Raw genomic sequence first — 15,481 nt, forward strand, 5'->3', positions numbered from 1 at the left:
AAATGTACCGATTTCCGTCCCATCCGGATAATTCCTACGTGGTGCGTTGTATTTTTGGATCTTAGACTTCCTCTTCCAGGTCTTCTGTAAATACCAATTTAAATGCAGACAGTCTTCGTATGACCAGAAACTTAAGTTTTCTCCTCGCTAAAAGAAGCAGTAAAGCAAAATTCCTATGTATTGTGTCACATACATGTTTGCAAAGTGAAGAGGCGAAGATCAAAAGTAAATAATGATACTAAAGAAACCGCTCATCTGTCGGCTGAGGAAGTTGCTCAACAATCGGTAATACCAAAGATGAAAGAAATACCTGGCGGCAAGGGATGGGGAGGGGGGGGGGGGGATATAGTGTATACAGGTGTTTTTCTTTCAATAAAGTGAAAGAAAAGTCTGTAGTATGCAGGTTTTTAACAGGCCCGGAACTGGAACCTTTTTATTGCTACTTACAAGTAGCCATTCGCCTTCCAAAATATTAAAAATACACCACATTCACGTAACAGAATCTAGCTGGGAAACATGAATGCCACTGAATACACTCTTACAAGTAAAGTATCGACGTTTAGAGCTTCAATAAAAAATTTAGCAGTTCAAGTCGGAAAATGTAATAGAGAAAGTCCATGATTTCACCTGAGGGCGAGGCAGGCAGGCTCTGAAAGCTTCACTCAATAAATCGTAGGTGGCTTCCATCGTCGCGCAGCGTAGATAACAGCTTCGTATCGATCGAAAGAAAAAGTCTCTTGGAGCAAACTACCCAGAGTTTTTAGTTCCTGTTCGATGTCTGGAGCGTGGTCACTGAAGTCTGCCCGAGATAATTACCCTTTCATATCGCTGGCACAGTTCTAACCTTGCGACATTCATCGAAAGAAACATCGTTCCTCATGGAATGGTGTGGACTACGAAACAGTATCACCAGAATCTCAGCTTGTGCTGATCTTCAGGTCATACAGTGAATAATAATGATCAGGCTAATCTGCTGAGTACTGTGGGTTCTGGCTTTACAAAAGCAGTTGATTCAACATTACAGTGCGTTTGTATGGAGTAGTTCAATGGCTGCGGGACTGAACTTAACAACGTCAGTAGTGAAAAGTGGCATGTTTATTCTGAATGAGTACCACCAGCAAACAACAGATGTGACTCCGAATGTAGCCGACATGGAAGGGTGTGACAACTGTTGTTAATTCGTGACTTTCATATATACCATACAAGACAGGTCGTTAATAACGATTTATCATGCATTGCGCGGTTATCCCAAAGACCTTCACAAATATTCAGTCACGTGACTACTATAATATGTTTACGAAAATTTTTAAGGTTTCTGAGAAAGGTAGAATGATGCAGCTGGTACCCCACTTTTGTCAGAGACTTTTAATAAAGAGGAGCATATTCGCCTGTTTTGTGCTGCGATAGGAGCATTTTTCCTCTACTTGTGTTATGTTCGGCATTTACGAGATCTTTCAAGCCATTACGTTTCAATGCAGTAATCATCTGTGCGGAATATGGACTATCGTAGATAATTTTGTCTTTCTTCTACGGGGTCTAGCAATTATTTTTAAGTACATAACTCACTGTGACGAGTGCATAGTAAATCATTTTTTATTATCTCGGGAGCAATTTTTATATTCTATCTGATAATCTTTTCCTAGTCGCTGAATCGAAGACACGTGACTGAATATTTCTGAAGGTCTTTGGGATATCCGCGCAATGCATGATAAATCGTTGTTAACGACCTGTCTTGTATGGTATACATGAATGTCACGAATTAACAACAGTGGTCAAACCCTTCCATATCGGTTACATTCGGAGTCACACTGTTGTTTGTTGGTGGTACTCCTTCTCGAATAAACATGCCACTTTTCACTACTGACGTTGTTAACTTCAGTCCCGCAGCCATTGAACTACTGCATACAAACGCACTGTAGTGTTGAATCAACCGCTTTTGTAAAGCCAGAATCCACAGTAGCTGATTAGCTTGATCATTATTATTCACCGTACGACCTGAAGACCAGCCCGAGCTGAGCTTCCCGTGATACTGTTTCGTAATCCACACCATTCCATCGGAAACGACGTTTTTTCCGATGAACGTCACAAGGTTAGAACTGTGCCAGCGATATGAAACGGTAATTAACTCGGCTAGACTTCAGTGACTACGCTCCACACATCGCACAGCGACTAAAAACTCTGGGTAGTTTGCTCCAAGCGCCTTTTTCTTTCGATCGACACGAAGCTGTTATTTACGCTGCGCGACGTCACAAGCCCCTACGATTTTGCGAGTGAAGCTCTCATAGCCTGCCTGCCTCGTCCTCAAGTGAAATCATTCACTTTCTCTATTAAATTTTTCGACTTGAAGTGCTAATCTTTTATTGAAGCTCTGAACATCGATACTTTACTTGCGAGAGAATACTAATATTCAGTGGCATTCACGTTTCCCGGCAAGAGTCTGTTACGTTAATGTCGTATTCCACTTCCTGTGCTGAAGAAACATCTGAGCCAGAACTCTTGTCCAGGTGATCTTTCCCATGAGAAAAATAGGTTGTGGTTCTTCACTGGATCAGCAAAGTGTCTCCTAAAACCTGACAAGCGCGAGTTGGCCTTGCACTATGAGGGTTCTGTACAAACTTGGTGACACATACAGATGATAATAACAGTAATTTCATATGGTTCAGTGGCCTGGTGCAGGTCTTTCTATTGGACGACACTTGAGCGACCTGTTTTTCCCTAACCGACACCAGTTATCTAACCAGGGAAACAGGACCTACAGTTTAACGTGAAATCCGAACCACGTGTTGTTTCAGGCGACTCCTCATCTGATTGACACATGCAAGCAATGTTAAAACGAAGACTAAAAAATCCGTGTTCCAACCGACATTCGATATTGCGGCCTCTCAATTTGCACACACGCCCTTTACCGCTAGAAAAGCGGGATTGATATGTGTGTGGGTAATTCATCTATATAAGGGGACTGGTCCGTGAATACCAGGGGAAACCTTGAAAAAATTGTCAAGTTTTTGAGGATATTGAAAAGGTAATTCAGTGTGAAATAAGGGATAAAACTCTAATAGTCATGGGTGACTGGAATGCAGTTGTAGGGGTAGGAGTAGAAGGAAGGGTTATGGGAGAATATGGACTTTGCAGTAAGAATGAGAGTGGAGAAAGATTAATCGAGTTCTGCAATAAATTTCAGATGATACTCTGTTCAAGAACCACAAGAGGAGGAGGTATACTTGGAAAAGGCCGGGAGATACGGGGAGATTTCAGTTAGATTACATCATGCTCAGACAGAGATTCCGAAATCAGATAATGGATTGTAAGACGTACCCCGGAGTAGATATAGACTCAGATCACGATTTCGTAATGATGAAGTTCAAGAGACTAGTCAGGAAGAATCAGGGCACCAAGAAGTGGGATACGGAAGTACTAAGAAATGAAGAGATAACGCTTGAAGTTCTCTGAGCTGACTGCGATAATGAACAGCTCAGTTCGCAGTTCAGTTGAAGAGGAATGGACATGTTGGAGAGAAAAGACAGGTACCAGTGAGATAACTGCAAAGAAACCATGAGTAACAAGATTGGCGAAAGAAGGAAACACAAAAAATGTTGAGAGAAATTCAGGAATATAGAAATACAAGTCATTTAGGAACGAAATGAATAGGAAGTGAGGGGAAGTTAAGGCGAAGTGGTTACATGAAAAATGTGAATAAATCGAAAAAGAAATAATTGTCGGAGGGACAGATTCAGCATGTAGAAAAGACAAAACACCTTCGGTGAAATTACAAGCAAGATCGATAACATTAAGAGTGCAATGGGAATTCCACTGTTGAATGCAGAAAAAGGAACGGGTAGGTGGAAAGAGTACATTGAGGACCAGTATGAAGGGAAGGACTTACCTGAAGACGTGATAAAAGAAGAAACAGGGGTCGACGGGAAAGTGATAGGAGATCCAGTATTACGATCAGAGTTTAGAAGAGCTTTGAAAGAAAGAAATAAGGCGGAAGGGGCAGATAACATTTCTAAAATCATTTGGGGAAGGGGTAACAAAACGATTAGTCACATTGGTGTGTGGAATGTATGAGACTGGCGCTATGCCATCAAACTTTCGGAAAAACATCATCCACAAAATTTCGAAGACTGAAAGAGCCACTATCACACAATCAGCTTAACACCTCATTCATCCAAGTTGTTGACAAAAATAATGTACAGATGAATTGAAAAGAAAATTGAGGATCTCTTATATGACGATCAGTTTGGCTTTAGGAAAGGTAAAGACACCAGAGATCCGTTCTGATGTTGCTGTTGATAATGGAGCAAGAGTAAAGATAAGTCAAGACACGTCCATAGGACTTGTCGATCTGTAAAAAGCATTCGACAGTGTAAAATGGTGCAAGATGTTCGAAATTGCAAGAAAAAATAGGGGTAAGCTATAGGGAAGGACGAGTAATATACAATATACAGAAGAAGCAAGAAGGAACAGTGAGAATGGAATACCAAGAACGAAGCGCACGGATTAAAAAGAGTGTGTGCCGGCCGAAGTGGTCGTGCGGTTCTAGGCGTTACAGTCCGGAACCGAGCGACCGCTACGGTCGCAGGTTCGAATCCTGCCTCGGGCATGGATGTGTGTGATGTCCTAAGGTTAGTTAGGTTTAATTAGTTCTAAGTTCTAGGCGACTGATAACCTCAGAAGTTAAGTCGCATAGTGCTCAGAGCCAAAAAGAGTGTGCGACAGGGGTGTAATCCTTTGCCCCAGCTGTTTAATCTGTACGTTGAAGAAGCTGTAACGGAAATAAAATAAAGCTTCAAAAATGTGATTAAAATTCAAGGTGAAAGGATATCAGTGATAAGATTCGTTGATGACATTGCTTCCCTGCGTAAAATTGAATAATTACAGGATCTGTTGAATGGAATGAACAGTCTAATGAGTACAGAATATGGACTGACAGTAAATCGAAGAAAGTAATGAGGACTAGCAGAAATGAGAACAGTGAGAAACTTAACATCAGGATTGGTGATCACAATTCAGGCGAAGTTGAGGACTTCTGCTAACTACGCAGCAAAATAACCCATGACGGATGGAGCAAGGCGGATATAAAAAGCAGACTAGAGCTGGAAAAAGTGGCATTTCTGAGCAAGAGAAGACTACTAATATCAAACATAGATTTTTATTTGAGGAAGAAATTTCTGAGATTGTACGATTGTAGAAAAGTATCGAATGGCAGTGGGACATGGACTGTGGGAAAACCGGAACAGAACAGAATCGAAGCATTTGAGATCTGGTGCTACAGAAGAATGTTCAGAATTAGGTGGACTGATAAGGTAAGCAATGAGGTGGATCTCCACAGAATCAGAGGGAAAAGGAATATATGGAAAACACTGACAAGAAGAAGGGGCAGGATGATAGGACATGTATTAAGACATCATGGAATAACCTCTAGGGTGCTAGTGGGAGCTATAGAGGGCAAAAACTGTAGAGGAAGACAGAGATTGTGATACATCCAGAAAATGATTGAGGACTTAGATTGCTAGTGCTAGTTTGAGCTGAAGGGTTTGGCACAGGAGAGGAATTCTTGGTGAGCCACACCAAAACAGTCAGATGACCATAGTCCCACAGCGATCGCAGGGTCGGCGTGGTTACAACGGATTTGGCAATGTTAGTTTTAGGCCATCCCGTACCCCCCAGGACGGAATCAGTGTACCCCAACTGTCTGCGTCGAGTGTAAATCGTGAAATAGTGCGGACGTGTTTCAAATGTCTGTGACACGTGTAACTGAGGCGAAACGTCGGGACCAGCCCGGTATTCATCTAGTGGGATGTGGAAAACCGGGTAAAAACCACATCCAGGCTGGCTGGCACTCTGGCCCTCGTCGTTAATCCGCCGGATTCGATCCGGAGCCGGAGCGTCTACCCAAACAGCGCGTTAGCGCTCTCGGCTACCCTGGCGGGTCAAACCAGTCAGAAGACCGAGGACTCAAAAAAAAAAAAAAAAAAAGCCGTTATAGCATGGGAACAGCCATTGAGGCCTGGTGTTGCTGGAATGGTTGTTCAAATTCTAGTAGGCAATTTTCTGATCGGCTCACAGTAATTATTTCAGTAGAAGAGGCTAGTTCTCCCACGTGCAGATGTGCAGAACTTTTGGTTGGCATTGAATGGGAATCTATCATGTAATGATAATGTACCATACTTTATTGGTTAACCACAACAAAATCCAGAAGAGAAGAAAATTTTTAAATTTGTTTATAAAATTATCAGCGATCGGAATCTGCAAGGACTGATGCAGTTGACTGGCGAGATACTTGCACTAGCAGAACCAGCTAAGTTCCAGAAATTAAAGTCAGAACAGACTTTGCTTAGGGACACCGTTGAGGACAAACGTGCTCCAGATCGTTGCAGGATGCTGCGGAGAGAAATGTATCTGACTTCGAGCAAGTTACAGAGGCCAAGCTGACAGAATTTCTGGCCACCACAGTAGCTGTCTTCGTCACTCGCACGGATTAAGAGTGGTAAACATGCACCATTGCTACAGCCACCGAAACAAGGGAAACGCTAAGTTTCTGACTTGCGTCAGGCTTCTCTTCACAGATCTAATTTTCACAGCCATCTGGTTGCACCCTTCATGCGCTTTGGTAATAATATTGGTGTTTGTTCATGCTTTTCTGGGACCTTTTCATCAGATCACTAACCTTTTTTTTTGCGATCACTGGCCTTATTCGCGACATTGTTTAATTCCAGTCTGCTATGGACCCACACAGCTGTGCCATGGCTGTACTTCATATTTACAGTCCCTTGTCCACTTATTAAGTGTTACGGAGATGTTTAATAAACTCAAGTGGCAGACTCTGCAAGAGAGGCGCTCTGCATCGCGGTGTAGCTTGCTCGCCAGGTTTCGAGAGGATGCGTTTCTGGATGAGGTATCGAATATATTGCTTCCCCCTACTTATACTTCCCGAGGAGATCACGAATGTAAAATTAGAGAGATTAGAGCGCGCACGGAGGCTTTCAGACAGTCGTTCTTCCCGCGAACCATACGCGACTGGAACAGGAAAGGGAGGTAATGACAGTGGCACGTAAGGTGCCCTCCGCCATACACCGTTGGGTGGCTTGCGGAGTATCAATGTAGATGTAGATGTAGATGTAGATTCAGCGGAGAAATCACTTTATTTGGCTTTTTACAATATGACAATAAACCATATTGTAATAGTCACCGTGAGCTTCCTTTCGTATTTTAATGACTCCCTTCATTAAAATGTCTGTTTTAGTGTGCCTTGCTGGAAGTTCACCGAGCATCGGATTTGCGGCATCTTGCGGGTATACTAAACAGCTCAGGTTCACTTCACAAAACCTCGATATCTTATTGAGAAAAGGGGTGTTAACAGACAGACAGACAGAAAGACAGACAACAAATGGCAACAAAAAAACAATTATTTTGTGGAATAAGTACAGATTAACAATTTTCGAATTTTTTCCTTTGCTTGTACTGTGAAACCTTGCTCCGTGTCAAATTTCGTGATCTTAGGTCAATGGAAAGTACCCTATATGTTTTGATGAGTGAGCTTGCGAGTGTCAAGCTGTGCGACATAAAGGGCCTACCCTTTGATTGTATTGGCTTAATGGCTTAAACCTTTTTCGCCGTCAAGGGATCGTACACGTTAGTATGTGACGCAAATTTCAACTTGATTCCTGTACCCTTTCCTGAGGAAAAAGAGTCTTAACAGTCAGGACAGGTAAACAGACAGATGGGAAACAAAGTGATCCTATAACGGTTCCGTTTTTACCGATTGAGCTACGGGACTATAAAAATGATGGAAACAGCTCAGTGTCACAGTGTAAGAGACGTAGGGGGAGCTTCACACTTTTTTTTCTTGGGAAAGGACGCTGTACACTCCAGCTTTCAATGCAGCATCGGTTATAAAGTTATCGCTATCGGATGGAGTGGTTTTGGGTTTGCTCGGCTTACGCGAGTTCCTGCAAGTAACGGATAACTGTGTAATACTGTACACCCAGCGCCACTGTTATCACGCTAACAGTTTGCAGAACATCAGATACCGCTTCTAGTGGTTCCGGTCTCTCCTTGTTGATGGATACTGACGCCTGGCCAAGCTGTTTCCTTTCGAGGATCGTATCAGTGGGACGGAATTTCCTGAACTACAGCTTTTAGAATTAGTTCATTAATCTTAACTATTTCTTCCTTCTTGCCCTCGTAATGTTCCAGTCTACAGGGTGTTTCAGAAAGAATATACGTATTTCAAAGTATCATTTTGTCCAAACCATCGATCGCTGCGCCTCGGCTCGGCTATTGGAAAAACGAATACATAGTCTAGTTTATGTTAATAGCCGCTAGATGTCAGTTGTCTTCCGGTTTGCTTGCTAACCGTCATATGTTTAAAATGGCTACTCCGCAGCAGAAATCGCTTTGTGTTCTCGAGTTTGCGAAGTGCAATTCCGTGATTACAGTGCAAAGATGTTTCAGGTTGAGGTACCAAATTGATCCTCTGAATGGATGGAACATTCACAGATGGTAGCGACAGTTTCTAGATAAAGGATGTGTATGTAAAGGAAAGAGTCCTGGCCGCCCTCGTATTCCTGAAGAAAATGTTGCACGAATTCAAACTGCTTTCCAGCGTAGTCCTTCAAAATCAACTCGTGCAAGTCGGGAGTTACAACTGCCTACAACAACAATTTGGCGTGTTTTGATATGTTGGTTGGTTGCGAAGCCGTACAAGTTACAGCTGTTACAAGCTCCGCACCCTGATGACAAACGCAAACGTGTGGCATTTTGTAACGAGATTCTTGATGCTATTGACAATGATAACACCTTCGCACAATGCATCGTGATGAAGCGGCTTTCCATGTTAGTGGTCAGGTTAACAAACACAATATTCGAATTTGGGGCCTACAGAACCTACATGCAGCCATTGAACATGCACGAGATTCGCCCAAAGTCAATGTGTTTTGTGCGATAGCCCGATCATCTGTTTACGACCCATTCTTCTTTGATGGAAGCAAGGTTAATGGTCAGCAGTATCTCGCTATGTTACAAAACTGGTTGTTTCCGAGGCTGCCCGAAGACAACTTAATTTTTCAACAAGATGGGGTACCACTTCACTAGAGTCGCCAAGTGTGTGAATACATGAATGAAACTCTACCGAACCGTTGGATTGGTCGTCAAGGAGCTGGTGACTTAGCATGCCTCAGCTGGGCTCCACAGTCACTGTATTTGATACCCTCTAACTTCTTCCTGTGGGGTTTCGTAATAGACAACGTTTATGTACCACCATTCCCACAGAAGCTGGAAGAGTTGAAGAATCAGATCCGTACTGCCATGACATCAGTGACGAAGGACATGGTTGTCTGAGTATGGGAGGAATTTGAGTACTGATGTGATATTGTTCGTGTCGCTGATGGAGGACATATTGAACATCTGTAATCTGAACTTGAGAGGTTCATAAATATGTGTGTAAAGTTTCATATTCGTATGTCTTAAAGTTTAATAAATATATGCATTCGAAATATGTATATTATTTTTGAAACACCCTGTACTTTGACCTCACTGGACGAAAGTAAATGTCCTTGTTTGTGGGTGTTCATACCATACAACTAACTGCATGATCACGACCAGAAAGACTCTAGGGTAATGGATTCGTCTGGCGTGGTGTGCGAATATATGACATACTTTCCTAAAATTGACATCTGCAGCTGTATTCTGGAACTCGGAGGAATGTAAGTTGCATATAATAAAGTGTACCCCATTACATATTAAAACTTTTCGTTTCCAACCAAGGATAAGATCAAGTACATTTTTTGTCCTTTTCAGTGGGAGTAGGGGAAGGTTGGTCAAGTCACCACTCTAAGGGAAACTGAATTTTTACCAAACTGTGCTTATTGATAGAAGCTTTTCATTCACACATTTTGAGTCTACGTATTATAAGGTATCACATCAAATATTTTTAACATATTTTTAAGCGAGAAAGAAAATAATGTTGGCTTATTACAAACTATAAATATTTTCTGAAGGCTTACTTACTGATCACTATACCCTACAAAAGGTGCTAGCCGGTCCCATCGCAACGAGAGATCCCTTGCTTGTTTTTCTGATTTCCGGAATTTTTTTTTTTTTTTTAGATACGTTAATGCCTTAGTATCTGCAACGATATCAAGCTGCGACAGCAGAACGTTTTCAATTGGTTTTTTTGTATTAAAGTACATATATAGCAGAAGAGAGACGGTTTTCATGTAATATAATTAGCTAATTCAAAATCCTCATAAAGGGGTAGAATGACGGATCAAAGCTTTGTGTGTAAAATAGTTTAAACGTCAATCTCATCTGTGGAGTTATGTGCAATACACGGTTGTAATTAATTCCTTGGCCACTTTTCCGAGGAATAGTGTGGCCACTTTTCTGTATCGGACGCCATGTCGGCTTTAGAGGTTCACAGATGAAACTATCAAACCGAAAAATGTCGTTGTCTAAACATGGCTATTGTAAAAAAGTTCTGTTCTACGTTTAAGTGAGGTAACAAGAACAGTACAAATGACTCACCCAAAACCAGACGTTTGAAAATCATTGAAGTTTTTACTTTCTCTGTCAAACTCGCTGAGAAAAGTGGTGGTTCGTATTAGGACTGACCACTTTTCAGTTGGCAACAGCGCTGCTCAGGGCAAACAATATGCAATGACCACATTTCCCTCTCTGGGCGCTTTGCCCCACCTTCCGCTATCTGTTTCATCCTGAAACCCGTTAAGTATAAAGAAAAAAATTAAAAAATAAAAACTAGCAGATGTTGACGAAATGGAAACTAAAGTGGAGTGGAAACTACACGAGAGAGAAGATACTTCTCATGTTGTGTAAAAACTGCATTAACGCTCTGGCCGTTGCAAATTCTAGCGCCCCGCCCCAGACGGTTTCGCCAAATGTGTTCTTAGTTCGGTTACATAAAATCGAACAAGAGATCGATACGAAGATTGGACGTGGGATGGTAATAAGGTTCGAACCCTGGTCAAAGGCTGAGCAGTCTCGTTCGCTATCATCTACACTATAAGAACAACTTACACTAATTCTATCTGGCGGCCGACTTGAATGAACGCGACGACCTAATCGGCAAACGGGGCAACATAACGAATTTTTTTCTTAAAAATTGTTTCTCAGCACAGCCTACCCTGCAACATCCTTACAAGCTGTTCGGACTGTTTCTGGCCGCCTGTATAATAAAGGGAATGTGTCTAAAAGTCGCCCGTCCACTTAGAATTGAAACTTTCAAGTTTATACCTGAAATTTTACATTTATGTTGAAAGCCTATTGAAAATGCACCTTCCTGTGTGAATTTCGCAGTTAATTTGGAATATGTTCCATACGGGAGGATAGGTTCTGGGATACCAATAATCAAGTTCCGAGTTATTTAAAAAGCGACCTACACGAAACTGGCAAATTGACACTGCATATAGCGCTGATATTCTGTTTCCGTGCAACGAATATTCCTTGCAACTGCCCAGATTTACCTCAAAATATGAACGTACAGGGAACAGAAGAATGAAAATAAGGCAATAAACCAAGATTTTTGTGCTTCACTGTTAGTGAAAATAAAGAATATTCACAGGCCAAGGACAGAAATGTTCAGTTCATTCCCTGCCGAGGAAATCTTCCACCTACTCGTGTCTTCACTCTTAACAATTCATAGTGTTTTATTATAGAGATAATTTGATAAGATCCTGATAACAAACTCTCACATTTACGAGATTTACGCATCAGAAAAGGATGTGATTTTTTGCATTTGAGCAATAATTTGTTTCCTATAAGTCGTATTGTGATGTTACTCACAACATTATTTACTGTTGTCTAAGCCTTATCTTAACAGTAGTGCAATCGAATGTAGATAGTTGACGGAGATTCTTTGATTTCTGTCTTAAAACTGATTCATGGAATTTGCTATGCAGTTTCTTACTGGACATTCGGCGTCTATTTTCCTGTATGACCTCGTTCGACCTTTCAGCATTTCCGCAACACCCTGCCGTGAGTCACACAAACCTTTGACCTGTCGTCCTGCCCTTCTTCGGCAGCTCTCTAATTCCCTGCTTGCCTAACCTGATAAGGATCTCATACACCCCGGAAGTTTTGCAATGTAGGTCCTAGAAACGTTTTACAAACAACCCCTTCGTAGATAAGCTGAAATTTCACCTTATCCGACCAAAGAACGGAAGGTTACTACTTTTTTTAAATTCAAAATTGAACCTATTTGATCGTTAAATTTCATATCCTCACTCACTGTTTCTCCAAGATTTTTATACAATTTGACTCCGGGTGTGACCCACTAATCTTTCTATGTTTACTGAAGTGCGCAACTTTTTGTGAAAATTTGATAGATATTGGTGCCCTCTTGTTCGATTATACTCCTGACAGACAAAGACACATATTAGGGCAAAATCAGTAAATTCTACACGCCAAACAAACAATATAACTGTAACAACTGAGGTGCTATCACATTTCCCTGGAAGGCCGTGAAGTACTTTTGTGTCTTTTCAGGAGGTGATACTCCACAGCTCATAGATATTGGAAAAACGTCACGATTACCGTTTCGAGCTGCTGATAAAATTCTTTATTTAACAGCCAGTTTCGGTCGACAGACCATCATCAGGTTCTCAAAAGCAATTACAGCTTTGTACTAGGCGAATATAAAATCATTAACGTCAAATAAAACCACGAATTTGTTAGGTTGTCATTTCGTAATATAAATTCCATTATCAATTATGCTAGGCAGCACGCTCTTTCATAGCGTTAACACCGACTGCTGATGTAACACGGAAGAGTGCACTGCCTAGCAAAGTTGACTTAAATAAGAAGCGTCCATCGGCCACTCAGGGCCTATTATCACGTAATTTCAAATACAAGTTAACACGGCCAACTTGCTACCATCTGTGTGCGCACATCTGCCCAGACAACTCAAATCACGTGGAGTAGAAATTGCGCAGATGTAAGAAGTGTACAAATGTGGAAATTGGAGTCGAAGTAGAGCACAACAGTTCAAATGTAAGGACACCAGTAACATCTGCGCAGACAAATTGTTACATGTGGACTGGAAATCCATGCAAATATGGCGCGAAACGTGTTTGAGTCAGCTGTGTGTTCAATCTGTTTTCTCGGCTCTGCGTGCACATGAAATTCTAAAATGACTGATACGCATCTTTGCTGTAAAGACTTCATTCTGAATTTATTGAAAAACATGTGAGCCAATCACGTTTGTGGAAAAATATGAGCAAGCATTGCAGCTATCGGCTTTTCACAGATACTTAAAATTCTTTGATAGGGAAGAGCAGTTGACCCAACAGCAAACAGGAAAACGTAAATTAAAATCTACAGATGTAGTGAGCTGTTCACCATTTTCTAATGAAAAGGAAATGAGCGTATGGCATCGTTAGCCGGGAGGCCTCTATTCGGGGAAGTTCGGCCGCCAAGAGCAGGTCGTATTTCATTCGACGCCACATTAGACGACTTGTGCGCCGGTGATCATGATGATCTGATGAGGAGGACAACTGAACACTCAGTACCCGAGCGGAGAAAATCTCCAGCCCGGCCCGGGAATCGAACCCGGTCCAGCTTGCATCGGAGGCGAGCGCGTTACCACCTTTTTTTCTTTTTTTACTTTTTATATTTTTTATTTTTTTGTGTTTTTTATTTTATTTATTTTTAATTGTTTAAATTTTTTCTTTTTTCATTTTTTTAATTTTTTTACAGTAAGGCACTGAAAAGTAGTAAGTGCACTCGTTGCGTCGAGTTGGGGACGCACATAACTAAAACCATGCTAATAGTTGTAGAAAAAGGCATAAAGAAAGAGAGCAAAGTGCGGGGCGAAGGAAACCATGAAACAAAACTGAAGGGTGGCATCCACAACCAGTGCTACATCTTGCAGCGGATGGGAAAACAAAAAACTGCGAAGACCTTTTCGCACCGGGGACAAAAAGAGGAAATGAGGCAAATACTGCTACAGAGTGTGAGGGTTCACAACGAAACTCTCCATCTGCTGTATCATCCAGGTATGACTTCTCGTAACGATGAAAGTAGATCCCACGTTGTACCGTGTAGTGTTCTATCATCGTATTGTAATTTTAGCTTCTCTTACCCGTGATGTTCCAGCTGCGTGGAGGGTCGTGGAACGCACTCCACAAAAAATTGGAAAAATATTGTCGATACTTTGGGTTACGGAGGATCTTGCAATGTCGTTCCTGCAAAGAGTTCCAAAAGTCTAAAGTGTCCTTAGTGTCGTCTTCAAACAAATAATGCACTGCATGTTCACGAAGCCATGTCATGGCATTAGTTTTAGTGCATGGGAATAAGATAGTCTTGGGGTCGATATGATTCGGCGTTACCCGAAGAAGTATGCTGACATTTGCCTCACTAAGTGCCACACTGCCGTGGACTCGCCACAGCTAAGACGGTGTTCATCGTTGTCTTGAACTCCACAGCTCGTGCACGTGGGTGAGTCTACCATGTGGATCGCATGTAGCCTTGATCTGGTCACCGGCTTACCGTTGACAGTGATATACCACATCGCCGTGACGTCAGTGTCCAGTGTTACATGGTGAATTGTCCTCCACACTACTCGCCAGTTGACGTTCGGGTGCTTCCTCTCCACGACGTTATCGAGTCGTCCACGTTGCAGGACCCTATAAATCGTCTTTGCCGTCGCCAGTTGAGTCGCTGGTAAGGCAAGTGACCCAGCTACGCAGGACACTGGCTGCTGAAATTCTTTACTACACCGACACATGACGAAGCAGCAGATTTGCGGCGATTTGTGTCATAATCAGGCAAATAGTTCCTTGTGGACAGACCTTAACTGTCGTACAAAGTAGTATCACTAAGACGAGAAAACACAAAACTTTGCATACCACAAAATCGGGAATGTACAATATCGTGCTATTCTAGAAGCCTATCGAAAGTAGATACGTAATTATACACTGTGCTCGTGGTTGTGTTCGGTTTGTATACGGATCTGCTACTTGTCTTAAATACATTGGCTATAGGCTATTAGTGGAACTTTTATTACATTAGTCACAGATGCATCTTTAATGATATCAACAGTGAACTGCCGATAATTTTCTTATTCAGACAGTATTGTATAGATCGGTAACAAATGCGATCGAATGCTGCTTAAAAAATTTCTTCATGCCGCATTTTTCATAATTTGTACTGCTAAAATATTATGGCAAACATAAAAAATTACCAATCTGTAATTTGAATCAGTGCAGCGAACTTTAAACAAACTTGTCACGAAAGCGCGTCGCGCAGCGCTTTTCTTTATGCGTCTGTTCGTATTCATTCAAAGTCTGCATCAGGGTTGCTATGTTTAAGAAAAGCGACAAGGTTCACTTCGGGATACTTGTTGAATTTATGTATTCATATTGTAGTTGCAATCTATGCACAACTATTATATCCGAAAACTGCCTGCCTATACATGAACAAAATAGAAGTTTCTCGCCATAAATCGACAACAAAATTAACAAAG

The sequence above is a fragment of the Schistocerca americana genome, chromosome 2 (genome assembly GCF_021461395.2).
Source record: "Schistocerca americana isolate TAMUIC-IGC-003095 chromosome 2, iqSchAmer2.1, whole genome shotgun sequence".
Classification (NCBI taxonomy): Eukaryota; Metazoa; Arthropoda; class Insecta; order Orthoptera; family Acrididae; genus Schistocerca; species Schistocerca americana.